Source organism: Stigmatopora argus, chromosome 12 (assembly GCF_051989625.1).
Source record: "Stigmatopora argus isolate UIUO_Sarg chromosome 12, RoL_Sarg_1.0, whole genome shotgun sequence".
In the NCBI taxonomy this organism is placed as follows: domain Eukaryota; kingdom Metazoa; phylum Chordata; class Actinopteri; order Syngnathiformes; family Syngnathidae; genus Stigmatopora; species Stigmatopora argus.
In genome coordinates, this window is record NC_135398.1 from 2589043 (window position 1) to 2615239 (window position 26197).

A 26197-nucleotide genomic window follows, 5' to 3' on the forward strand; every position below is an offset into this window, starting at 1 on the left:
TTACCAATTTATACTAAAGCGATCACAAAGGGGAGGCGGCTTTAACTCTTTTAAAAGATTACATAAACATTAAACAATGTAGGCCGTTACTTATGCTCAATTTAAAAAAAAAAGTTCAAATCCCATCGGTTCAAACTACCAAACCTCTCATTTCATTTTCCATACCGCTGGGGGTGCTGGAGCCTATCCAAGCCAACTCTAGGCACCAGTTGGGGAACATCCCAAATTGATTTCCAGCCAATCACAAGGCACAAGAGGACGAACAACCAATCACTTGTAGTGGGAGACAATATAGCATCCAATTAGCCTAGCATGCATGTTTTTCGGGGATGTGGGAGGAAACTGGAGTACCCAGAGAAAACCCACAAGCCCGGGAAGGCCATGCAAACTCCACACAGAAAGGTACGAACTTGGGATCCAACCCACGGTCACGGTAGCAACAGGGTGAGAATACAGACACAGTAAAAGACATTTTAGACAAATAGGTAGTAAATAAGTTAATAAGTAAATAATTAAATAAATTACGATGATTTTTCTTAAGATTTTCCCTTCAAAGTAGGGAGGTGAAAATTGTGAATCGGGGGGGCGGCTTATACGAGAGAAATCGTAAAATTCAATGATTTTAAGGCAATTTTAAGGGTACGGCTTATACTTATATATATTTTTTTAGGTTAGAACTTTATTTCATCCCGTAGCAAGAGGGCGAGAATACAGACACAGGAAAAGACATTTTAGAAATAAATAAATAGGTAGTAAATAAGTTAATAAGTAAATAAATAAATACATTCTGAGGATTTTTATTAAGATTTTCCCTTCAAAGTAACACGTTTGTATTCCCTATTCAAACCATGAATATGGAGGTGAAAATTGTCAATCAAGACGCGGCTTATACGAGAGAAATCGTAAAATTCAATGATTTTAAAGGCAATTTTAAGGGTATGGCTTATACTTGTATAATTATTTTTTAGATTAGAACTTTATTTCATCCCGTAGCAAGAGGGTGAGAATACAGACACAGGAAAATACATTTTAGAAATAAATAAATAGGTAGTAAATAAGTTAATAAGTAAATAAATAAATAAATTACGAGATTTTCCCTTCATACGAATATGAAGGTGAAAATTATGAAATCGGGGCGGCTTATACGAGAGAAATCGTAAAATTCAATGATTTTAAGGCAATTTTAAGGGTACGGCTTATACTTATATATATTTTTTTAGATTAGAACTTTATTTCATCCCGTATTCAGGAAATTTCCTTGGTTGTAGTAGCAAGACAGACACAGAAGACATTGTAGACCTAGGTAAAAAAAACTGGAGCCACAATACAGTAATATATGACCGCTTTTGACAGTCATGTTAAAACTAATTACCCGACACTATTTCTAATAAATATACAGCAGAAAGAAAAAGTATGTGAAACGTTTGGAAAGTATTACACAATTTCTGCATAGGTATGACATTTCTGCGACGGTATAAATGAAGGGGGAATGGGTCGAATTTAAAAAAAAAAAGGGCTGTTGCTTTTCACAGGGAGTGAAAAATCAGATAGATGTCATAAAAAGAAGAAAAAAAATGGAATTGACCCACAGTGTGAATTAGGAGTGATAGTGTTACCGGAGTGGGAAAAAAAATGAGAAAAAAGGCTTTCATCATGTCACCGTCATTATCTGTGAACTCCTTCAAAAGGGAAAAAAAGGAAAAAACTTAATCACACATCACGAGAACTAGAGGTGAGAAAGATTTCTTCAAAGATGTGTGAACATTTGGCACTTTTTTTTTGCAACGGGGATGGCTATAATGGTGAATCCAAAACTCAGGGGAGATTAAGGATCAGTCATCTTTAAAAAAAAAAAAAAAGTTATTTGAGGACATCCCAAATGCCACAAAAACACGGCTAAACTTGAGCGCTTCACCATTACTGTCAGGTCTCAGAAACTAATTAACACCACTAAGTCCTTTAATAAAGAATACGACATTTTTCCTGCTTTGGTGACCTTTGGTTTTAATGATAGCGGATACCAGCGTGGCATATTTTGGCAATATTTATTGACCCGGACCGTATAAAATTGTCTTTTTAGCTATTAATAGCAGGAACACCCTCAAAACATCACAAGGTGATGGAAAGATAAAACCCGTGTAAATTGATTGACGTCAATTAGGCATCTGGAAAGGTTGATTATTTCATATTTATTGCAATGATGTTTACATTTATTCAAATATACTGTACTGTAATCATGACACATTTACCATTAGGAAACACTAGGTGGCTGCCTATAACGTCAAGTTAGTATGGGCCCCGTAAAATAGCTCATGCATTAATTTTCAATCCAATTTTACTCATTTATGCACAATATTTTTTGGTTGAACGCCTCTCACTAAAATGCCAGCAGAATAATTCGCCTACCTTTTGAGTCTTAGTCCTCCATACCCCATGTTTCTAGGAGAATGGATCGGTCCAAAATGAAAATAAGATGTCCTCGTAAGGTTTCCAAATAGCCAAAAATGACTAGATTATTGACTGTATCTAATTAATGTATGCATATTGGACATTTTTGGACAATTTTGTTAAAGTATCTTTCTTCCTTTCTTGCCTTTACCTTTTAAGGGGCCCCATGCATTAGATTAGATTACATTAGATTACATTACATTAGATTAGATTAGATTAGATTAGATTACATTAGATTACATTAGAATAGATTACATTACATTAGATTAGATTACATTAGATTAGATTACATTAGATTAGATTACATTAGATTACATTAGAATAGATTACATTACATTAGATTAGATTACATTAGATTAGATTACATTAGATTGCAGATTACATTAGATTGCAGATTACATTAGATTGCAGATTACATTAGATTGCAGATTACATTAGATTACAGATTACATTAGATTACAGATCACATTAGATTACAGATTACTTTAGATTACAGATTACATTAGATTACAGATTACATTAGATTAGATTACAGATTACATTTGATTCGATTACAGATTACATTAGATTAGATTACAGATTACATTAGATTAGATTACAGATTACATTATATTAGATTACAGATTACATTAGATTAGATTACATATAGGATTAGATTAGATTAGATCCGATTCGATTAGATTAGATTGAATACAGATACAGGAAAATACATTTTAGACATAAATAAATAGGTAATAAATCAGTTAATAAATGAATAGATAAATAAATAAGCGTGTTGAATATATATACATGCATACATATAAACATGCATACCTTTCTCTTGGGCCCCAAATTTCTCAAATGTGCCCCTGGAGATCACTTTTTTTTTAAATATGTGGTGAAATGATCTTACATGGGCGTATCACTGAACAAGATTTTTTTTTTAATCCTTGCGCGATTAATGCTTCCTGCCATTATTATTTCATGCAACAAACCCCCAATGAGAAACCAGTGTTTCACAGCATTTCGAAATCCGATTAGGAAATAGAATTAAAATGAACTCCCTTACCAGAAGAGGTTATAAATTGAATTCACCAAAGCACTCCAAATAATCTGGTCATCAGATATCATCCAGCTAGTGATCGACAAACTACTGAGAAACTTGTCACCTGACTCACTGACTATTTGCTGTCTTATGCTTTTTAAGTATTCCAAAACACAAGTACATCGTCTCATTTGCAAATGAAGACATCAGAATGAATTTCAGCCAAGCATTTTATTCATTCCTCCGACAATTGGAAACACTCTTGCTAGCATCCTTTGAATATATTGTGTGGCACCCTGGCAGTGATGTGTGAAATGACATCCGTGTCTTTACACCGTCTCCCATTTTATCGGCGACACGGAGAGCGTAGCCTTTGTGGAGGAGCACTTATCTCTTTCTGGACATGTAATTAGGCCAAGGTGTTTCACGCGTACGAGCGCTGCTTTCATCAGCGAGGCTCGTTAGCTGACCCACACTTTATCCTTTGGCGTTAACTTGTCTCTTGTGGAGGTGTAGCTAATTATTTGCAGCTCACCTTCAGGAATGTAGTGATACCTCTACAGTGGTACCTCGACATACGAGCAATTTGAGATACGAGTCAAATTTTGAGCAAATATTTATCTTATCTGCCGGGGATTCGGAGCTGGACAAAAGTGCCGGGAGAAGAGGCAACGCTTCTGACCAACCATTCCATCATGGGATAAGATGGAAGAGCTGTCGGCGCTTACCAGCAATGGAGCCAAGGGGCTCTACTCTGCTACTGTTGTCTTCAGCTCCAGATTACTGAGGAACTGTGCAGATAAGCTTGGAAGAGTGACTCTGCATATTCTCTACCTCGGTCCCAGTCTGCAGACGTTCCCCATCTTGTGGAAGACTTCCTGTGTGTGGTTCCAGTTTTGGTCCAACTTTACAACGTCTTTTTGAGTCTGTATCCGTTTTAGCTACCGCAACCAAGATGGCGCCGTTCAAGTGGAAGCCGGCGGCGCTAGCTCCGTCCACTCTTGCTCGTTTTGTGTTTTTGCTGCTTTTCTGTCTTAATGATTTGGTGATTCTCAATGATCCCATTTACTTTGATTTGCTTTGTACTTTGTGCTTTTGCTTTGTTGTTCTGTCTAATCACCCTCTGCTACTGTCACAATGAAATTTCCCGAATACGGGATGAATAAAGTTATCCAATCCAATACGAGAGGAGTTTATAGTACTTCTCGTTGGCAAGTGGTCATGCGTTATCCAATTGTGAGGACATTTGTGTCTATCATTTTCGGAATATTTTGAAGGGAATACAAAAGAAAACAACCCTTGATAGGTTGCATCTGAAAGTCAGGGTGGAGGCGGGGCCAATAGAGCCAACCCGGGAGAAGAAAGGTATCAAAATTTTAAAACAAAATTAGAATTAAGTTTAGTGTTAGATTAGATTGAATGTATTTTTGAGTGTGTCTGCATCATAATCCAAGTTCATTTAAATTTGTTCATGTTATGTTACGAGTGCGTTGCCATGCAAAAAGTACAGTGGTACCTCTACTTACAAATTCTTCAACATACGCATTTTTCAGGTTATGAAATGCTTTGAGGTGAAAATTATTGTTCCAAATTACAAAAGAAAGAGATTTCATCCAAAAATATATATATTTTAAAGGGTTTGTAGTGGGTAGCATTAAAGATTACAGGACTAATTATGCGAATTCAATGTAAAATAGGCCTCTACTTACAAAAAAAAATCCAAGTTACAAAAAAAATCATTTCGTAAATAGAGGAACCACAGTACCGACATTTCATCTTGATTTTATTTGTCTGCCAGCCCTCCCAGTCAAAATGGCTGACATTCCAAAAATATACAAATGAGAAATTTCCAAGAAACTCAAGAGAATTGATATTTAAAAATGAGTTTCTACAATATCATGAGCCAAATATTCGATTTCAGTCTTAGAATATAGGTCGCTCCTTCCTATGAGCTGTTTTACTTGTTCGGTGTCAACCGTGATATTGGATAGAAATGTCTTGAAAATCGACACAAATCTGATTAAATCCAGTCTCATCGTCTTCTATCCCATTTGTCCACTTATGTGTGTGTGTTCAGGCATGGTGGCTCCTCCCTCCCGCCGATTGGTGACAAATGTCAAGGCGCTCTCCGGCGTCCTGAAGCACAGATTCATCTTGCTTACAACACTGCCGCACTTGACAGGTCAGATTGAGAAAAATGTCTGTTAGCCATGTGGGCGTGTTTCTACCTCCGCCGTTTTACCTTCTAATCCAGCACCATGCTCAATTGCCTGTGGGCTTGTTCTTTCTGCTCATCCACAAGTGAACGGAATGATGATTTATAGCTCCTCCTTCACTGCGCGCCGCATTCTGAGATGCGTACCTGGGTATCTGGGAGTCTAATTGCGCGGGAGAGTTTCGGGGTGGTGGAGGTTGCTCATGTTAGCTCAAATGCAGATCAGACTTGCAGGACACATTTGGCGTCCGGTCAAGTTTAACTGTGTGATGTGAACCCCGCATTTTTTATGGTGGTTAGCAACAGGAGAATGTACTGTATTTTCTGCTCTATAAGGCGCAACTAAAAGGCTAAAATCTGGCTATGTGGATCAATATTAGTTAATCATTGTATGAAATTCCCTTCAGTACAGATCCATCTAGTCAATGTATTACACAACTCCTAACCATTACTACTATTTCTACTACTACTATTTCTACTACTACTATTTCTACTACTTCTATTTCTACTACTACTATTACTACTAATACTATTTCTACTATTACTATTTCTACTACTACCATTACTACTAATACTATTTCTACTACTACTATTTCTACTAATACTATTTCTACTACTACCAATACTATTTCTACTACTACTATTTCTACTACTACTATTTCTACTACTACCAATACTATTTCTACTACTACTATTTCTACTACTACTATTTCTACTACTACTATTTCTACTACTACTATTTCTACTACTACTATTTCTACTACTACTATTTCTACTACTACTATTTCTACTACTACTATTTCTACTACTACTATTTCTACTACTACTACTACTATTTCTACTACTACTATTTCTACTACTACTACTACTATTTCTACTACTACTACTACTATTTCTACTACTACTATTTCTACTACTACCCCTATTTCTACTACTACCACTACTATTTCTACTACTACTACTACTATTTCTCCTACTACTATTTCTTCTACTACTACTATCTCTACTACTACTACTACTATTTCTACTTCTACTACTACTATTTCTACTACTACTACTACTATTTCTACTACTACTATTTCTACTACTACTACTACTATTTCTACTACTACTACTATTTCTACTACTTCTACTACTACTACTACTACTATTTCATACAGCATTTTATAATCCAGTGCGTCTTATATAAGCAACAAATTTTAAGATTTTCATTGAAGGTGCGCCTTATAGCTTGGAAATTACGGTAGTTTTCCATATAAAAATCATGTCAAACTATACCAGTCCCGCAGTTTCCAACGTTATTGTTAGACGCTATTGACAAACGGCCCAATTTTTTCATTAAATATAACTAACTAATGGCGGGGTCGTGTTTTGGACATCATTATTTATAAAACTCCTAAAAGATGTAGTGGTCTCAAAAAAAGTTTAGGTTATGAAGTTACTTTTCTTCATATAAATCAAACTCAATAGTATCAAAAAGTGACCAATCCTCCAATTCCTCATAAAATAGCATCAAGTGCATCTGATCAGCCGAGTAAAATACAGAATCGCCTTCATTAAAGTGACGGCGGCCGCGAGTCGGCCTGCCGAGCCGCGCTTCGGCTCCCCGCTGGTCTCCGTGCGCGCCCATGCTGACATGTGAACCGCATTTCCAACCCCCCCACCCCCATCCAAGTGGAATGCCGACATCCATCCCGACCGTTTGAACCCCGGACCAGCTCGGGGTCTTTGATCTGCGTGTCTTTAAATAAAAGTGCACATACAAGACAGCTATTGAAGTCAATGTTCACAAGTCATGTGGAGTCGCATCAAACAACCCGTTAAATCCTTTTTTCCGCCATCTTTTATATGAGCCGAGGCCGCTAACATTTTTGCGTGTAAATTTATGGAAAATTTATTATAAATAATAATGTCTGGACTACCTGAAACAATACCCAGTAAAAAATCCAAACCACCAAAAATGCTAGTCATTGTATATAGAGATTCAGTTTTGCACAACAATAGAAAATTATGCTATTCTGTGTCTGGTGCAAAACAGTAAATAATAATAATTAGAATTGTCAAATCATCTGAAGCTATTGTGTAAAAATAAATAAAAATCCTAGAGTCATAATTAAACCCACGCAATTTTTTTAATTAACCTTGCCATACGGATCACCAACCCTTGCAAAATTCTACAAATAGACTTTATTTTCTGATTAAAATGAGAATAATGGTGCTAAAAAATAGTTTCCAGCAATCATGATTTACTGTATGACCCCACACGGTCGCCTGAAGGTTAATAATCCAAAACATGGCACACAAACAACCTCCTAATCCTGTAAAGGTGAGATCACGCTTTGGTTCGTCTGGCTGTTGGACCTCTTGGCTTAGCGGTTCCGTTGCCCCGTTGCTTCACTGGCAGGCCAGGCCGGGCCGGCAGCGCCGCGGTCACCGGCCGGCCGGAGGTCAGTCGGTCGCTCAGTCTCGATGCCAAATTTAGCCGCCGAGCTTCCGCACATCGACTAGCGCAATTAAGCCTTATCATCGTCGTGGCCGCTGACAATCGCGGCTGCTTGTGATTAATTGGAAAGTAGATGTGCAGATTTGGAATGGAATGGAATGGAAGTTTAGCATGTGAGCTAATGAGAAGTTGGATGATAAGTAAGTAGTAGTCTACATAGTAAGTAGTAGTCTACATAGTAAGTAGTAGTCTTCATAGTAAGTAGTAGTCTACATAGTAAGTAGTAGCCTACGTAATAAATAAGTTGTAGTCTACATAAATAGTAGTCAACGTAAGTTGTAGTCTATATAATAAATTGTAGTCACATAATAAATAAGTTGTAGTCAACATAGGTAGTAATCAACATAAGTAGTAGTCAACATAAGTAGTAGTCAACATTAGTAGTCTACAAAATAAGTTGTAGTCACAATAAATAAGTTGTAGTCACATAATAAATAAGTTGTAGTCACATAATAAATAATTTGTAGTCATATAATAATTAAGTTGTAGTCACATAATAATTAAGTTGTAGTCAACATAATAAGTAAGTTGTAATCACATAATAAATAAGTTGTAGTCAACATAATAAGTAAGTTGTAGTCTATATAAATTGTAGTCTTCATAAATTGTAGTCTACATAAATTGTAGTCAACATAAGTAAGTTGTAGTCTACATAAATTGTAGTCAACATAATAAGTAAGTTGTAGTCTACATAAATTGTAGTCTACATAAGTTGTCCTCATAAATTGTAGTCTACATAAGTAGTATTCTCCATAATAAATAAGTTGTAGTCTACATAATAAATAAGTTGTAGTCTACATAACAAATAAGTTGTAGCCTACATAATAAATAAGTTGTAGTCTACATAAGTAGTAGTCAACGTAAGTAGTAGTCTACATAAGTAGTAGTCAACATAAGTAGTAGTCTACATAATACATTGTAGTCACATAATGAATAAGTTGTAGTCAACATAAGTAAGCTGTAGTCTACATAAGTTGTAGTCTACATAAGTTGTAGTCTACATAAGTAGGAGTCTACATAAGTAGGAGTCTACATAAGTAAGTAGTAGCCTTCATAATATGTAGTAGTCAACATAAAGATAAGTGGACCTATAAATAAGTAGGTACAAAGTGACCAAAGCAGGCATCAAACTGATTAATGTTTCAACCATAATAAACATACTTTTAACCAATTTTAAGCGTTTTATGAATGTTCTTATAAAATGATCTGACAATTTAAAAAAAAAAACCTCAATATGCCAGCAGGATATGGTGTTCCTCATGTTTGCTCAAACATCGAATATATCACATATCACCTATAATGCTATACATTTCAACTTTGATGAGACTTTTAAGGCAGTAAATGTTCAACCTTTGGACTTTTGCTACTATTTGTTGTCCTATTTAGTCGACGCCCCCTAAGGGCCAAGTCAATAGCCAACGTGGTAAGAAAATGAAAAACAAGTCTGACTTATAAATAAACCGCGGCGAGGCTTTTCGTGTACACTTTGTAGTCGATTTTCTTGTCTTTTGTTGTTCGAGCTTCCGCCGCGTAGGAGGACGGACGCCGCCTCGTAAAACAAAACGTCTATCGGACGTTCCGACGGCATCCGTATCAAGCGCACCGCTTTTGACCTTTCGCCGTCGTACGCGTCGATGCGGCGGAACTGCTGTTTTCCGAGGCTGGTCCCGCGTGACACACGCTGGTCTTGACAAGCGGCGTGTGGGGCGGCAGTAAGTTGCAGCCATTGATTGGACGGGTTGCTAGGGCGGCGGAGACGGAAGGGCGGCGGTGCTGCTAGCGTCTCGTCGGCCTGGATTGCCATTGCGATAGAACAAATAATCATATTTTTTTGAAGCTTGTTTAACCGTTCCCCTTGTGAGTTTCAGCGTGGAATTTCACATTTTTATGAATTTAGAAAAATAAAAATTAATTTAAAAAATTTCCCCCAGAAAAAAAATCAGCGATGTCGTGAAGCCGCGATATTCAAGGGATTACTGTAGAATTTTATCAGTTCTGTGACGGCGTGCACACTGTTACCCTTTGCGTGATTTCTTAACCGCAGTCATATTCGCTCTTTCACCCTCTTTTGGCCAGCCAATCACAGGGCACGAGGAGACAAACAACCAATTAATAATAGCTAAGGGCAATTTAGAGTGTTAAACCAGCCTAGCATGCATATTTTTGGGGGTAAGGGAGGAAACCGGAGTACCCGTAGAATACCCAGAAACTCCACTCAGGACGGTCCAGACTTGGGATCGAACCCCGATCTCAGAACTGTGAGGCAGATGTTTTAACCACTTGCCCACCGATCCACATTCATTTTTGTATTCCGACTTGTCACACATTAAAAACTACGAGTATTGACTCCTGTTTTTCTGTTGAGTCATTCGCTCCCTGCCTGTCGGTTGCAATTTAATCAAAAGATGAATCATCAAAATGACACAAATAGTCTTGCTTTAAAAAAAAGTTTTGATATTCAGAGTGAAGTTTTTCTTCCAAAGATTGTGCAATTGTTTTAAAAATACTTGAGGAAAGCGGAGGATCCATTTTCATAGTGTGCAGAATTTATAGAAGCGAAATGTACACTTGTAAACTCATGAATAATAACATTTCTATTATGCATGTTTGGAGACTATTGTGAAGCTCATTTGCATTTGTTTCCTTGCCGCCGGCAAAAGCGCCACGAGCATACAAGGACGCTTCGTCTTTTTAATTTTGTCAAATGACCAAAGTAATAAAACGTACCACTCGTAATTTACCTGACGTGGAACCTTTGCTGTTCACTAGAATTTCTGCTCACGAATGTATAGCCTTTCGACCCAAAACTTGTTACAAGACGCTAATTTTTTTTACCTTATGGCTTTAGTAATGCCCTTTGATTTAATTTTTTAGGCTGACAGTGAATTATTATGTTTTTATTGCGTATTCATTGCCAGCCTAGGAGTGTGTATACGTATATATTTGGTATTTACAAAGTATGTTATGGTAGTTATGAAGAGTTGATTTATACTTAAAGCACACATTGGCAGAAATGACCATAGAAACCATCATTCACTGCCAGCCTTCCCAGTGAAAAATGGATCGGATTTTAGTCGACTTATATGTTTTTCTGGTATTTTATACGTTTTTTGATCAGTTCAAATTGTATCCCATACTTTTGTATTGGATTTTTTTTTTCAAGTACTGTGGTACCTCGAGATACGAGCTTAATTCGTTCCGGGACTGAGCTCGTATGTCGATTTACTCGTAACTCAAACGAATGGAGGTTGGGCACTTTTTGCACGGCAACGCGCTCGTAACATAACAAACAAATTTAAATGAAGTTGGATTACGATGCAGACATACTCTAAAATAAGTTGAATCTAACCTTGCACTAAACTTAATTCTAATTTCGTTTTAAATTTTGATACCTTTCTTCTCCCGGGTTGGTTCTATTGGCCCCGCCTTCACCCTGACTTTCAGATGCAACCTATCGAGGGTTGTTTGCCTTTGTATTCCCTTCAAAATGTTCCCAAAATGATGCACACACATTCCCCTTTCCCATGTCCGCCTTTTCACTATATAAATATAGCGCGTCAGCAAGCAATGTACCTAGTAGACCAGGGGTGTCAGACTCGGGTTGGTTCGCGGGCCGCGTTAACGTCAACTCGATTTCATGTGGGCCATTTTAGATATAATATTTAGATTTTTTTTTTTTAAATGGATTAAAAGAACTGGATTAAAAGCCCTGAATATTCAGTTTTTTAAAGATCTAAAACAATATTTATTTTAGCTTTTTTATATATATATTTTTACATTTTACAAAATGATTTTTGAACTAAAAGCAAAGAAAAAATGGATGAAAAAATTACAATTATTGATTTAAAAGGGGGAAAATCAGGAAATTTAATATACATCTATACTCTTCATTTTAATTTGATCCTAAAACACAAAGTTGGCACTCATGATTTACTGTCCCGGGCCACACAATATGATGCGGTGGGCCAGATTTGGCCCCCGGGCCGCCACTTTGACACATGTGACCTAGACTGTCAAGCTGTCAGCGTCATACAGCGACATCTACAGAATCTTGAATTTAGTGCACCAACTGATTGGGCACCCATTAAGAGCGCTGGCTGTCCAAGTTGTCCGTGAATGGCAGCCAGTCATGAATTTCATTACAAATATCCCTTTTTTCAATCATAAATGTGAGGTAAAATAATAACGGGCTCTTTTTGATAGATAGTTTCTAACCTATCGCAGTTCACACCGCAGAACAGTGTTGTGAATATATCCGCTTTGTGGCTAATTAAACATTAGCATTAGCATTGATTTTTGTTTTTCGAGGTCAGGGTCATCCAGGCAGAGTTTTTACTTGCTTAGAGATCAGTGAAGAGAAAAAAAAATAAAAGCAATTTTCCAGCAAACACGTGAAGGCTGACACCTCACCTCAAAGTGTCCCAGCTGTGGAAGCACGGCGACTAATCAACAGAGGGTTTCCCGCGGGTGAGCCCCTTGATCGTTTCCACCCGGCACAGACGCGTGGCCAAGCTAGCGGAAAAGACTCTCCCGCGATGGCCGGGAAACGGCACGACGGCTTTTCGCCGCGGCGATTGTGACTCATTATCGCTAAAGTACACTTCACCGGTCGCACGTTGATCTCGGCGCCCGCTGGTCGTTTTGACACCGTAATTCAGCCATTTTCCCAGGCTAGGCTCAGGCTGCCGCGATCACACGTCGTTGGAAATCAGGTGGTGCGAAGAGAGTGCCAGATTGACACCTTAGCGGCGAATGTGATGAGGCACGAGTGCTGCCATTTTGCTGCAGTATTTCCAGCTTCCTCTTATGATGGGATGGATCCCTGAAAGGGATGACGATCTCGCTTTTCGCGCTCATTTTGATTATAGATGATGCCCGTGACCGGGCGTTTGGTAGAACGGACGTTTGGTAGAACGGACGTTTGGTAGAACGGACGTTTGGTAGAACGGACGTTTGGTAGAACGGACGTTTGGTAGAACGGACGTTTGGTAGAGCGGACGTTTGGTAGAGCGGGCGTTTGGTAGAGCGGACGTTTGGTAGAGCGGGCGTTTGGTAGAGCGGGCGTTTGGTAGAGCGGGCGTTTGGTAGAGCGGGCGTTTGGTAGAGCGGGCGTTTGGTAGAGCGGGCGTTTGGTAGAGCGGGCGTTTGGTAGAGCGGGCGTTTGGTAGAGCGGGCATTTGGTAGAACGGACGTTTGGTCCCCAGACGTTTGGTAGAACGGACGTTTGGTCCCCAGACGTTTGGCAGAACGGACGTTTGGCAGAACGGACGTTTGGCAGAACGGACGTTTGGCAGAACGGACGTTTGGCAGAACGGACGTTTGGCAGAACGGACGTTTGGCAGAACGGACGTTTGGCAGAACGGACGTTTGGCAGAACGGACGTTTGGCAGAACGAACGTTTGGCAGAACGAACGTTTGGCAGAACGGACGATTGGCAGAACGGACGATTGGCAAAACGGACGTTTGGCCGAGCGGACGTTTGGCAGAATGGATGTTTGGTAGAACGGACAGCTTGACTGTCTGGGTACATTGCTTGCTGACGCGCTATATTTATATAGTCAAAAGGCGGACATGATTGACATATCATGCTTAAAGCATGACAATATTTGCCGTCGACGATGACGTTTTTGTCTGCTAACAGTCACAAGACGATCTGGATTAGAGCCGAAATGGGTAAATGAGATCGGTTTTACAAAAAACGTAGTTTCAAAAATCCCGTACAAAAGTTGTTATACGGCGTACACAATTTGAAATGATCAAACAGTGCATAAAAGTTGACAGCTATGTGTGTAATCATTTGATCCGCAACCTTATCTGACTTAACATTTTTTGTACATATTCAGTAGTTATGGATCAGTGTAACTTACTTCCTCTTCTGACTCACTTTTAATTTTGTATTGCAACTCATCACATGACAAACACCACGAGTATACTATTCATTTTCCATACGCTTCCAATACATCATCGGATTTAAAGAACGCTGATTCACAACAAATCATTTTTTTTGCACAATTTCAACATTTTTGACTCAGAATGAGCAACTGTCCTGTCGCTACGTCAAGTGGCAAATCTGCGCTAGTTGCAAATTTTGACCGTTTCGGGGCAAAAGAGAAAGATGGTCAACATACAGGACATGTTGCCGCAAGTGTCTGGCTTGTTGACGCGGAGATAACTTGTTTACAGAGAAGAGCAATAAAAGTAAAATACCAGAAGGGAAGGAGGGGAGTTTTTTTTATGGTGAGGGGTGACAAGCATCAGATAAATTCAAGAGGCTATTTTGCGACGAGACGGCGAGACCTATCTGTCTTCATTTGAAAGGTTGTCTCGGCCGGTAATTGTGTCTGGGAGGAAAGGCCTCACCTCTGGCTGGAGAAAGGTTCTCAAATCTGAGGGGGTCTCGGGGAGTGCACGGGGGGAGACTCAACATTAATCAGGCTTTACTAAAAAACAAAAACAATACAATGTCCAGACCATAGATTTTCCCAGAGGAAAAAAAAAGTATAATTGCTTTTGAAAGTATTTTTCTGGAAATCTTTTAACATTGATTGGTCTGTGTTTTTAAATAAGAAAAACATAAGAATGTACCTCCAGTGCCCCGACATACGAGCAATTTGAGATACGAGTAAAATTTCGGGCAAATATTTGTCTGTACGAGCACTGGGCGGAGCGTTGCATTTTTTTCAGTGTTTTTTTCCTGTTAGTCAGTGCGAATGGCGGAGCTTGTTCGCTAATACGAGAGGAGTATATAGTACTTCTCGTTGGCAAGTGGTCGTGCGTTATCTTATTGTGAGGGCATTTGTGTGCATCATTTTCAGAATATTTTGAAGGGAAGACAAAAGTAAACAACCCTCGATAGGTTGCATCTGAAAGTCAGGGTGGAGGCGGGGCCAATCGAGCCAACCCGGGAGAAGAAATGAATCAAAATTTTAAACTAAATTAGAATTAAGTTTAGTGTAAGGTTAGATTCAACGTATTTTTGAGTGTGTCTGCATCGTAATCCAAGTTCATTTAAATTTGTTTATGTTGTTACGAGCGCGTTGCCGTGCAAAAAGCCCCCCACTCCCTCCGTGAAATCCGTCTAATTTTAATACTATTAAACAAATTTTAGTACTATTAAACCACTAGGTATTTGTTACTTTGTTAATAGATGGCGAATTAGAACAAATAATGTTTTTTTCCAATCCAATATCCTGTTTTGGGTGTTTTTTTCAGATAGTTGGAACGAATTAATTTGTTTTTAGTTCATTCCTATGGGAAACGTTCATTTAAGTTACGAGTAAATCGACATACGAGCTCAGTCCCAAACGAATTAAGCTCGTATCTCGAGGTACCACTGTACTTGAAAAAAAATTCTCATACAAAAGTATGGGCTACAATTTGAAATGATCAAAAAACGTATAAAATACCGGAAAAACGTATAAGTCGACTAAAATCCGATCCATTTTTCACTGGGAAGGCTGGCAGTGAATGATGGTTTGTATGGTCATTTCTGCCAATATGTGCTTTAAGTATAAATCATCTCTTCATAACTACCATAACATACTCTGTAAATACCAAATATATACATATACACACCTAGGCTTTGTTTTTAGTTCATTCCTATAGAAAATGTTCATTTGAGTAATGAGTAAATCAACATACGAGCTCAGTCCCGGAACGAATTAAGCTCGTATCTCGAGGTACCACTGTATTATTATTTTTTAAACAATTTTAAGGCTTATATGCGAGAAAATACGGCAAATCCTCCTTTTTATTCCCATCAAAACACCATACCTCCTCCAATACGATGATAGAAACACACAACAACAACAATACCCGCAAATAGTTCCCGCCGAGTGCCCCCCGTGGAATTATTTAGACTTTTTATTTATTTTACGACCTTTCTGCCAGAGATCATCTGTTTCCACAGACCTGATGTATTTTTCATCGGCGCCGACGTCTCCTTGATTCATTGCACCGTAACCCTCTCCGCCATCAAAGGCTTGACATTATCGTGGCCCTGGGGGTGCTGGAGGGCATTACAAATTCATGTGACCTGTTGGCTTTGCCCACCGCCACCACGGCGAAGAAAGGGGGCGGGGTCTTTACCCGTGGACGGAAAAGTCACGCGGTTCAGCGGCGCCGCCACGCTAATGAGTCGGAGACGAGAAAGGAATTTTTAGGGGTGCCAATAATGCTGATGGCCCCCACTGTATGTAAGTAATGATTAGCCGCGAGAAAGAAAGGGCAATACCTCAAAGTCCAATTAGTGTGTGTCACTTTTCATACCTTCTGCCGGCGTGTGGTGTCTTTCTCCACTTTTTAATTGCTTTTACATTTAAGTGTCATTCAAAAGACACTTATTCCCCCCACATTTTAAAAGTTCTTGGGAGTGTTAGCTCACCTGCTGCCATTGCTGACAATTTAAGCGCAATTCCTTTTAATTGGGGACGGTTGAGCATCTACTAGGAAGGAGTCAAAGCATAAATAGGACTTCATAGCTGCCAAATCCTACGCCAAGACAAAAAGACTCGAGGACAGTTCCTTGCCAAGAGGCCTCGGCATAGTCGACACCTAGGAACACTTCGTCAAGACTTACTGCTAGTCACTTTGTACATACTTATTTGTTTGACCACTTTTTCGATGTTGACTACTTATCTATGTTGACTACTACTTCTTTATTCGGTTGACTACTTATCTATGTTGAATACTGCTCATTTATTATGTTGACTACTTATCTATGTTGACCACTACTTAGTTATTCTGTTGACTACCTATTTATTCTGTTGACTACTTAGCTATGTTGACTACTACTTAGCTATTCTTTTGGCTACTTATCTATGTTGACTACTTATCTGTTCTGTTGGCTACTTATTTATTCTGTTGACTACTTAGCTATGTTGACTACTACTTAGTTATTCTGTTGGCTACTTTTCTGTTGACTACTGCTCATTTATTCTGTTGACTACTACTGAGTTATTCAGTTGGCTACTTATCTATGTTGGCTACTTATCTATGTTGACTACTTAGCTATGTTGACTATCGCTTATTTATTCTGTTGGCTACTTAGCTATGTTGACTACTACTTATTCATTCGGTTGACTACTTAGCTATGTTGACTACTGCTCATTTATTCTGTTGGCTACTTATCTATGTTGACTACTACTTAGTTATTCTGTTGGATACTTATCTATATTGACTACTGCTTAGTTATTCTGTTGGCTAGTTATCTATGTTGACTACTACTTATTTATTCTGTTGGCTACTTATCTATGTTGACTACTTATTTATTCTGTTGACTACTTATCTATGTTGACTACTACTTAGTAATTCGGTTGGCTACTTATCTATGTTGACTACTACTTAGTAATTTGCTTTGCTACTTATCTATGTTGACTATTACTTATTTATTCTGTTGGCTACTTATTTATGTTGACTATTACGCATTTATTCTGTGGCCTAAGCTATTCTGTTGGGTACTTATCTATGTTGACTGCTACTTATTTATTCGTTATAAACCAGGTGGGTTCCTACTGCTGTATGGTCTACCCAGGCTTGTGTGGGTTTTTTCCGGGTACTCCAGTTTCCTCCCATATCCCCCCAAAAACATCCCTGCTAGGCAAATGGGGTGCTATATTGTGGTTGTTTGTCTTGTGCCCTGCAATTGGCTGGCCAACAATTCGAAGTGTCTCCCGCCTGTTGTCCATAGTTGGCTGGGTGAGGCTCCAGCACCCCTCGCGACCCTCTTGAGAATACTGGTAGAATACCAAATGTCCTACCCGGTGTGTGGTGGACGTGCAATCAAACCCTCAAATAAAATGTCAATATCCTCCCGTTAGCGCGTTGACGTTTCATAATTTGGACGGCAACCCAAAAAAAAATGGAAATCAAAAACAATCTTGCCTGCCACACTTGCTCATTTAGTGCTCCAATTATTCGAGGCAAGTCGTAACAAAAGCACGACGGGCCCTTTTTGGATGGAAACATCAAAGCGCATATTCATCCAGCTGCGTCACGCTATCATTCGTTAGAAAGGAAGCTCGGGCGCTGATTAAAATGCCAGCGCGTCCCCCCGCTAGAGCCATCTGATAGACATAACCTTTAAGTGGGCTATTAGGAACATATTAAAAAAAAGACTCATTTCCTGGGTACACGTTAGCGGTGAATTATTAAAAGCGCCCAAAACGGGGCAATGCCCCCGTCAAAAGAAATGAACCAGGCGCTAACCCTTCAAAATAAATCACCTCTATTTGTGGCGAAAACTGACCAATCAACGCCGTGTCTCGGATATCATTTTACATATTGATTTAACAGGTCAAGCCCACTGATCCAAAAATCAATGCGCATTAGCTTAGCAGCTCACCTGGGTAACAAGTCAGACCGTGTCGTGGCTGATTGAGGGGAAGTGGTGGAGTTTAAATTAAAAATGCTGTCACGACCAATCCATTTTTGTGCATCTGGAATGTAAATGCGGGGGATCTTCGTCTTGGGGGCCAATCAAAATGTAAATTTAAGGACAGCCTATCGATAAGTCGCCACGAATGAGAAAAGATGGGTGCAGATATTATGGAGATGAGATTGCGACGTCGGGTTTGATGATTTGTTGGCGCTCTTTTAAAGTGATTTACGCAAGTTGTAATGGAGAAATCGAAACAGTGTGCAAACATTGGTTTATAAAGCTCTCCCGTAAACTACATTTTAAACGAAGACGCGACGCTATGTCTGAATTATGGACGATTAATCATCTAACAATTACTTTTTTTTTCTTGGATTCCAATTGGGTGCAGTTGTCTTTTTAATTTAAAGGTATAGTACCTTGTAATTCAACATTTTTTCTCCTGTATCTTAATGTATACCTATATATTTGCGGCAAAGAACACAAAACACTAACAATATTTTTTTTAATGTTAAAGCATACCTTGAAATAAAACATTTGTTCTGTATACGTATTTATTTGCAGCAAAAAACAAAAAAAGTTTGTACATTTTGCTATAAAAATCAGTTTGCTTTTTAATGTAAAAGCATACCTTGAAATACAACATTTGTTCTGTATTTGCAGCAACAACAAAAAAAGATTGTACATTTTGCTATAAAAACTGCAAAATTCTGAGGCCGCTAAAGGTGAGGGACAACTGTATATGCCATAGGTGTCAAAGTGGCGGCCCAGGGGCCAACTCTGGCCCGCCGCCTCATTTTGTGCGGCCCGAGTAAGTAAATCATGAGTGCCAACTTTCTGTTTTAGGATTAAATTCAAATGAAGATTATCGATGTATATTATATTTCCTGATTTTCCCCCTTTTAAATCAATAATTGCAATTTTTGAATCCATTTTTCTATGTTTTTAGTTCAAAAATCATTTTGTAAAATATAAAAATATAAAAAAAGCTAAAATAAACATTGTTTAAGATCTATAAAAAAACTGAATATTCAGGGATTTTAATCCAGTTCTTTTAATCAATTTATTAAAAAAAATATCTGAATATTATATCTAAAATGGTCCGGCCCACATGAGATCTAGTCACCATGAATGTGGCCCGCCAACCAAACTGGGTTTGACACCCCTGGTATATGCTATATCACTTTAAAGTTCCGTAATTTGGACAAATGATTGTGTTTTGGAACAATAATGTACGTATCAAAGCCTTTCATAACCTGAACAATTCGTAAGTAGAGGTATCACTATATACTAAGTATTAAATACAATTCTGCACAATCACAGGGCATTTCTATTTTTACCTCTCGTCCATGAGACCAAAGTGTGATGCCATGGCGTGAAGGGGAAAAAAAAATCCCCCAGGCACGCATCTACTTGTAGATGCGTGTCCGCCTGCAAGTGTTGGCGCGGCGTGGGCTCGGGGATGGGATGCAGGCGGAGACGGAGACGGGGGGCGGGGGGGGAAAGCGAGAATTCCTGCTCCCACTCGGAGGAGCGTGAGAGAGGCCGGCGCTGGCTGGGCCTGCGGGGGCCCACAGATGGAGCCTCTGGATTGGGTCGAGGAGTGGCAGGAAAGCCCCTTCCGCCGTCTTCAATGACTCACGCGCCCACTGCCGACCTTCCCTGACGCTTGGTCTTGACTCCTGGGCTTATTGACGGGCAGGTGAAGGAGAAAGCAGAAATTGTTAGCTTACCGGGGTTTTCTCCCAAGATACCGTCACGCCACGTTCAGCTAATTGTGCCATTACTATTAGTAGTGGTGGTTGTGGTAGTGGTGGAAGTAGTGGTGGTTGTGGTAGTGGTGGTAGTAGTGGTATTGGTAGTAGTGGTATTGGTAGTAGTGGTCTTGGTAGTAGTGGTCTTGGTAGTAGTGGTATTGGTAGTAGTGGTATTGGTAGTAGTGGTATTGGTAGTAGTGGTATTGGTAGTAGTGGTATTGGTAGTAGTGGTATTGGTAGTAGTGGTGGTGGTACGAGTAGTAGTAGTGATGGTAGTAGTAGTGGTGGTGGTAGTAGTGGTGGTGGTAGTAGTGGTAGTAGTAGTAGTGGTAGTGATAGTAGTGGTAGTAGTAGTAGTAGTAGTAGTGGTAGTGATCGTAGTAGTAGTAGTACTAGTAGTGGTTGTAGTAGTAGTAGTAGTGATGGTAGTAGTAGTGATGGTAGTAGTAGTGGTAGTAGTGGTAGTAGTGATGGTAGTAGTGGTAGTAGTAGTGGTAGTAGTGGTAGTGGTGGTAGTAGTAGTCGTGGTAGTAGTAGTAGTGTTGTTAGTAGTAGTAGTAGTGTTAGTAGTAGTGATAGTAGTAGTTGTGATAGTAGTAGTGGTAGTAGTGGTAGTAGTGATAGTAGTAGTTGTGATAGTAGTAGTGGTAGTAGTAATAGTTAGGGATGTCCTAATCGCGTTTTTGCATGTGACTCCAGCCAAGTCGCCATTTAAATAGAAAAGACCACATGATTTTTGTGAAAAACTAATTGAATCTTACTGTCGTCGTTCAAAAAAATGAAGCTTCACTTTTAAAAAGAAAAAAAAAGACGTTCCTTGTTAACAATGTAATGCAGCTAACTAAACAATAATTATGATGCGACTCGAACAGTGTTAACCTTATTAATGAAATCTCCCTGGTTTGACGCGCCGGTTGTTGAAAATGTCGCTCACGAAAGCAATTTTGCACTCAAATTGCGACGCGATACTAAAATCAATATCCACGTCTCCGGCTTTTTTTTTCTCTTCCCAAAACGCAGCTAAATGTTCTTTTCGCACTCCCTTGGTCATAATAACGCTCAACCACCTACGCTGCGTATTTATACTCCCCTCACTTTGTCACATAGCGTGCTAACAATACTGACTTTATTCTTCAATAAACACACAAGCAGGGATCGTTTAGGAAGGATTCCATAACATGATAAAATAACTGTCAATCCTCAGCTATATTACAAAAAAAAATACATTTCTAAACTCATTTCATTATATACAATAAAACTGCAGAACAAAAAGACCATAAAAAACAAGAAAATGACCACCAGGAGAGCTCAATTCATCACATAGCATAATTTGTTATATAAATTTAAATAACCCCCAGATATAGTACCCAGAAAATACACATACGCTAACATATTATACTCCAAATTCATATTTACACTGAAACAAACTGCATAAAAGTCAAGAAAATACCCATCAAAGGAGCTCACATTTGGCTATTTTTCAACTACATTTGTTTTTTTGCATAAAATCCCCCTGAAAAGCGCATTAATATTTCAAAACGTGCTCCCTCGAATACTCACATTTCTCACTCAAGTGTAATCAGATCAGCGTTAAAGCCTCAACATGACGTATTATAAAATAAAAAAATAAAAAATAAAATTCCAGCCCTGACACAAAGACCTCCCTCCATCTTGTCTGGCTCCATTTTGCGTGTCCGTTGTGTGCGAGTAAAGTGAGGAGACATCCCATCCTTTATAGACACTTAATGCATATTTCAGGAGCTGGCGTAAATCGCAGTGCATCTTCAATAATTGACAAAGCATTTGCTGAAAATGTAAAAATAGACAACCAGATGTCTCGCTCCCGACTCCATTTTGGGAGTTTTCCTTATAGGGCCCACTTAAAAATGTGACGTAACACCGGCTATCATGACGTTGTGTTCTAATTTGTGACATAAAAGAAACATGTGAAGAGTGAAAAAACCAATTGAAAGCGTTTGTAAGCAAGCTCTGAAAGTATTGGACAGAAAACCAAAAAAACGCACCGTCACTGTCAGATAGTCATACCTCTACTTACGAACGTTTCAGGTTACAATTTTTTTTCATATGCAAATGAGTGACTCGAGATACAAAAAAAAATCCAAGTTACGAAATCCCCCAAAAAGTAAATGCATTTTCTAATCCATTATTTTATTTTAATTCCCCTTACTAAGTGATTAAAAACTACAAATGCAACATGGCACATATTTTCACATGCACACACACACAGGGCACACGTAAAAGTCTCAAATGTACTACAAAGTGGACGGCTTTCGGCCCTGGGAGAACCGACTCTTGCCGCCTTTCAGCGGACAAACATGGTATTACATCTTTAACGGTCGCAAGGGGAGATAGTTCAGTGGCGCAAGGCACATTTTCTTATGCTTTATTTATTTTAAGACATGAACAAGTAATTTCCTTATAAATTTCTCTCATTTTTGTGTGTTTCCTCATATTTTTCATCCAAAATTGGGACACAATTTTAAAGGGTTTAGTTCAAGGGTGTCAGACTCGAGTTGGTTCGCGGGCCGCTTTACCGTCAACTTGATTTCACGTGGGACATATTAGATATAATATTTAGATTTTTTTATAAATGGATTAAAAAAACTGGATTAAAAGCCCTGAATATTCAGTTTTTTATAGATCTAAAACAATGTTTATTTTAGCTTTTTTAAATATATTTTTAGATTTTACAAAATGATTTTTGAACTAAAAACAGAAAAAAATGATGAAAAAATGACTTATTTATTTAAAATCAGGAAATTTAATATACATCTATAATCTTCATTTTAATTTGATCCGAAAACAGAAAGTCAGCACTCATGATTAATTTTCCTGGGCCACACAAAATAATGCGGCGGGCCAGATTTGGCCCCCGGGCCGCTACTTTGACACACGTAGTTTAGTTGGTAGTTGTGTAAAGGACCGTGGAACAAATTAGAGAATTTACATATAAAGTACACCTCTACTTACAAAATGTTCAAGTTACGAAAAAAGTCTTGGGACCAATTAATGTTGTAAGTAGAGGTACGACTGTATGTTCATGAATATGCACTGTCCCTTTTATTAAATACATCAAACTCATACTCATTTTCATGTCTGTCATCATCGCCAAATAGCAGTAAAACTGAGACGGCGTTTAAATCAGGGGAAGACTCATAGTGTCGGATGGCTTAGAAAAGCCCCATTGCATGCTGGGTGGGTCAGCCGACTTGAATAATGGAAGGCTTTGTCAGAAAAAGCAACATGCCAAGGCCCTCAGGTGAGCACGGATCACTAGCACACGAAGCAAGGCACGTCAGCGCTCCCTTTCCGCCGCTCCTAACAGCTGGATCTAGCGTGCTCATCTTCCTCATCCTCCTCTTCCTCTTAGCGGCCCGTCACGTCACGGGTGTGCCCAGCAATTTTAAGCCCGGGACATTTCGGCTCTGCGCCCAAGTGACCTGGCTGACCTATTGCCATTTTTTGCTTTATTTTCGATAGCAGCTTTTAGCTGGTTTTTTTGTCAGTCATTTTCCGTAAAAGGCTCGTGGTGGGTGCCGGAGCCCATCCCGGCTAACAGCTTTTCAACGTCAAGTTGCTGTCTGTCAGATAGACAACCCCGCACTGTTGCATTATTCATGGCCTGCTATGGAGATGAGGTGTAGCGGGGCGCGGAAGTCCCGAGAAGAACGTTGTCGTGCGAAGGAGACGGGAGGGAGGGGCGGCAGTGGGATGTGGGGTTAAGACTCTGGGCTCGGGGCTCCGCCTCCATCTGCTCTGTCAGATCGGGCAGAGATTAGATTTACACACTGCTATTAAGTCATGCTCTTTCGATGTTCATTTTTGTTCACGACAAGATGGAATTTTGTACTCGCAGGTTTCCAGCCCCGAATGAATACAATGGAATGCTTTTATTGTCGTGATACAAGTATAATAAGACTGAAAGCTTCACCACAAAGTGCACAAATAACGACAACAAATACTAAATCATCAATAAATAATAACAATTAATAAGTAGTCAACAATATAAATAAGTAGGGAAGTGCACAAATAACAACAAGAAACAAACAAACCAACAGATAAATTATCAATAATTTATAACAAATATATAATCAAGAAATTAGTGATAAGTAGTCAACTAAATAAATAAGTAGTAGCCAACATAGATTAGTCAACTTAGATAAGTAGTCGACTTAGATAAGTAGTCAACTTAGATAAGTAGTCAACTTAGATAAGTAGTCAACTTAGATAAGTAGTCGTCAACATTAGTAGTCGTCAACATGATAAATAAGTAGTAGTCGTCAACATAGTAAATAAGTAGTAGTCAACATAATACATAAGTAGTAGTCGTCAACATAATACATAAGTAGTAGTCGTCAACATAATACATTAGTAGTCGTCAACATAATACATAAGTAGTAGTCGTCAACATAATACATAAGTAGTAGTCGTCAACATAATAAATTAGTAGCCAACATAGATAAGTAGTCGTCAACATAATAAATTTGTAGCCAACATAGATAAGTAGTCGTCAACATAAGTAGTAGTCGTCAACATAAGTAGTAGTCGTCAACATAAGTAGTAGTAGTCAACATAAGTAGTAGTAGTCAACATAATAAATTAGTAGCCAACATAGATAAGTAGTCGTCAACATAATAAGCAGTCTTCAACATAAGTAGTAGTCGTCATAGGTAGTAGTCGTCGTCATAAGTAGTAGTCGTCGTCATAAGTAGTAGTCTTCAACATAATAAATAAGTAGTAGTCGTCAACATAATAAATAAGTAGTAGTCAACATAATAAATAAGTAGTAGTCAACATAATAAATAAGTAGTAGTCAACATAATAAATAAGTAGTAGTAGTCCACATAAAAAATTAGTAGTAGTCCACATAATAAATAAGTAGTAGTAGTCCACATAATAAATAAGTAGTAGTAGTCCACATAATAAATTAGTCGTCCACATAATAAATAAGTAGTCGTCAACATAATAAAGTAGTAGCCAACATAGATAAGTAGTCGTCAACATAATAAAGTACTAGCCAACATAGATAAGTAGTCGTCAACATAAGTAGTAATCGTCCACATAATAAATAAGTAGTTGTCCACATAATAAATAAGTAGTCGTCCACATAATAAATAAGTAGTCGTCAACATAATAAATAAGTAGTCGTCAACATAATAAATATGTAGTAGTCGTCAACATAATTAGTTAGTAGTCGTCAACATAATTAGTTAGTAGTCGTCAACATAATTCGTTAGTAGTCGTCAACATAATTAGTTAGTAGTCGTCAACATAATTAGTTAGTAGTCGTCAACATAATAAGTTAGTAGTCGTCAACATAATAAGTTAGTAGTCGTCAACATAATAAGTTAGTAGTCGTCAACATAATAAATAAGTAGTAGTCAACATAGATAAGTAGTAATGAGCTGAAAAGAGGACCTCAAAGTCCATTAGTGTTGAATGCAAAGTTGCGTCTGGGCTGGCTGGGTTTTCGTCCTGCCACCGTCATCGAAAAAGCAAAGAAAGCAAGCGTTCCACGTTCGGCTCGGCCGCTTGAAAGAAAGTGACAATGCAAAGGAATGAGAGATTTCAAAACGCCGTCTGTCAGATTTGCCAAGGTATTGACACTGTGTGATTGAGTTGGAGAGGCGAGCTCGCTCCTTTTGACCGTTCTCCATTTGTCACCATCCCGAGGCGACAGACGTACCCGCAAACGCCGGTCGCCGCCACCCGCCGCGACTCTAATCCGCCTCTTGGCATGCGGCCACACGCCCGCCGTCGTCGAGTGCCGCCCATCTCGTGAAAACGAATCCATTGATCCTTTCAGCGTGCGCCGGTGGAACCCTGGCCGTTAGAGCTCGTCGAGTGCCGGCCC

At 38.8% G+C, this 26197-nt stretch overlaps 1 long non-coding RNA gene across 1 annotated transcript in view; it reads left to right on the forward strand.

Moving 5' to 3' along the window:
* Positions 1-26197, forward strand: part of LOC144085255 (uncharacterized) — a 94933-nt gene that overhangs the window by 57777 nt on the left and 10959 nt on the right. The window contains exon 5 of the long non-coding RNA XR_013304059.1: positions 5550-5654. This is a non-coding gene — a long non-coding RNA (uncharacterized LOC144085255). The remainder of the gene's footprint in view (positions 1-5549; positions 5655-26197) is intronic.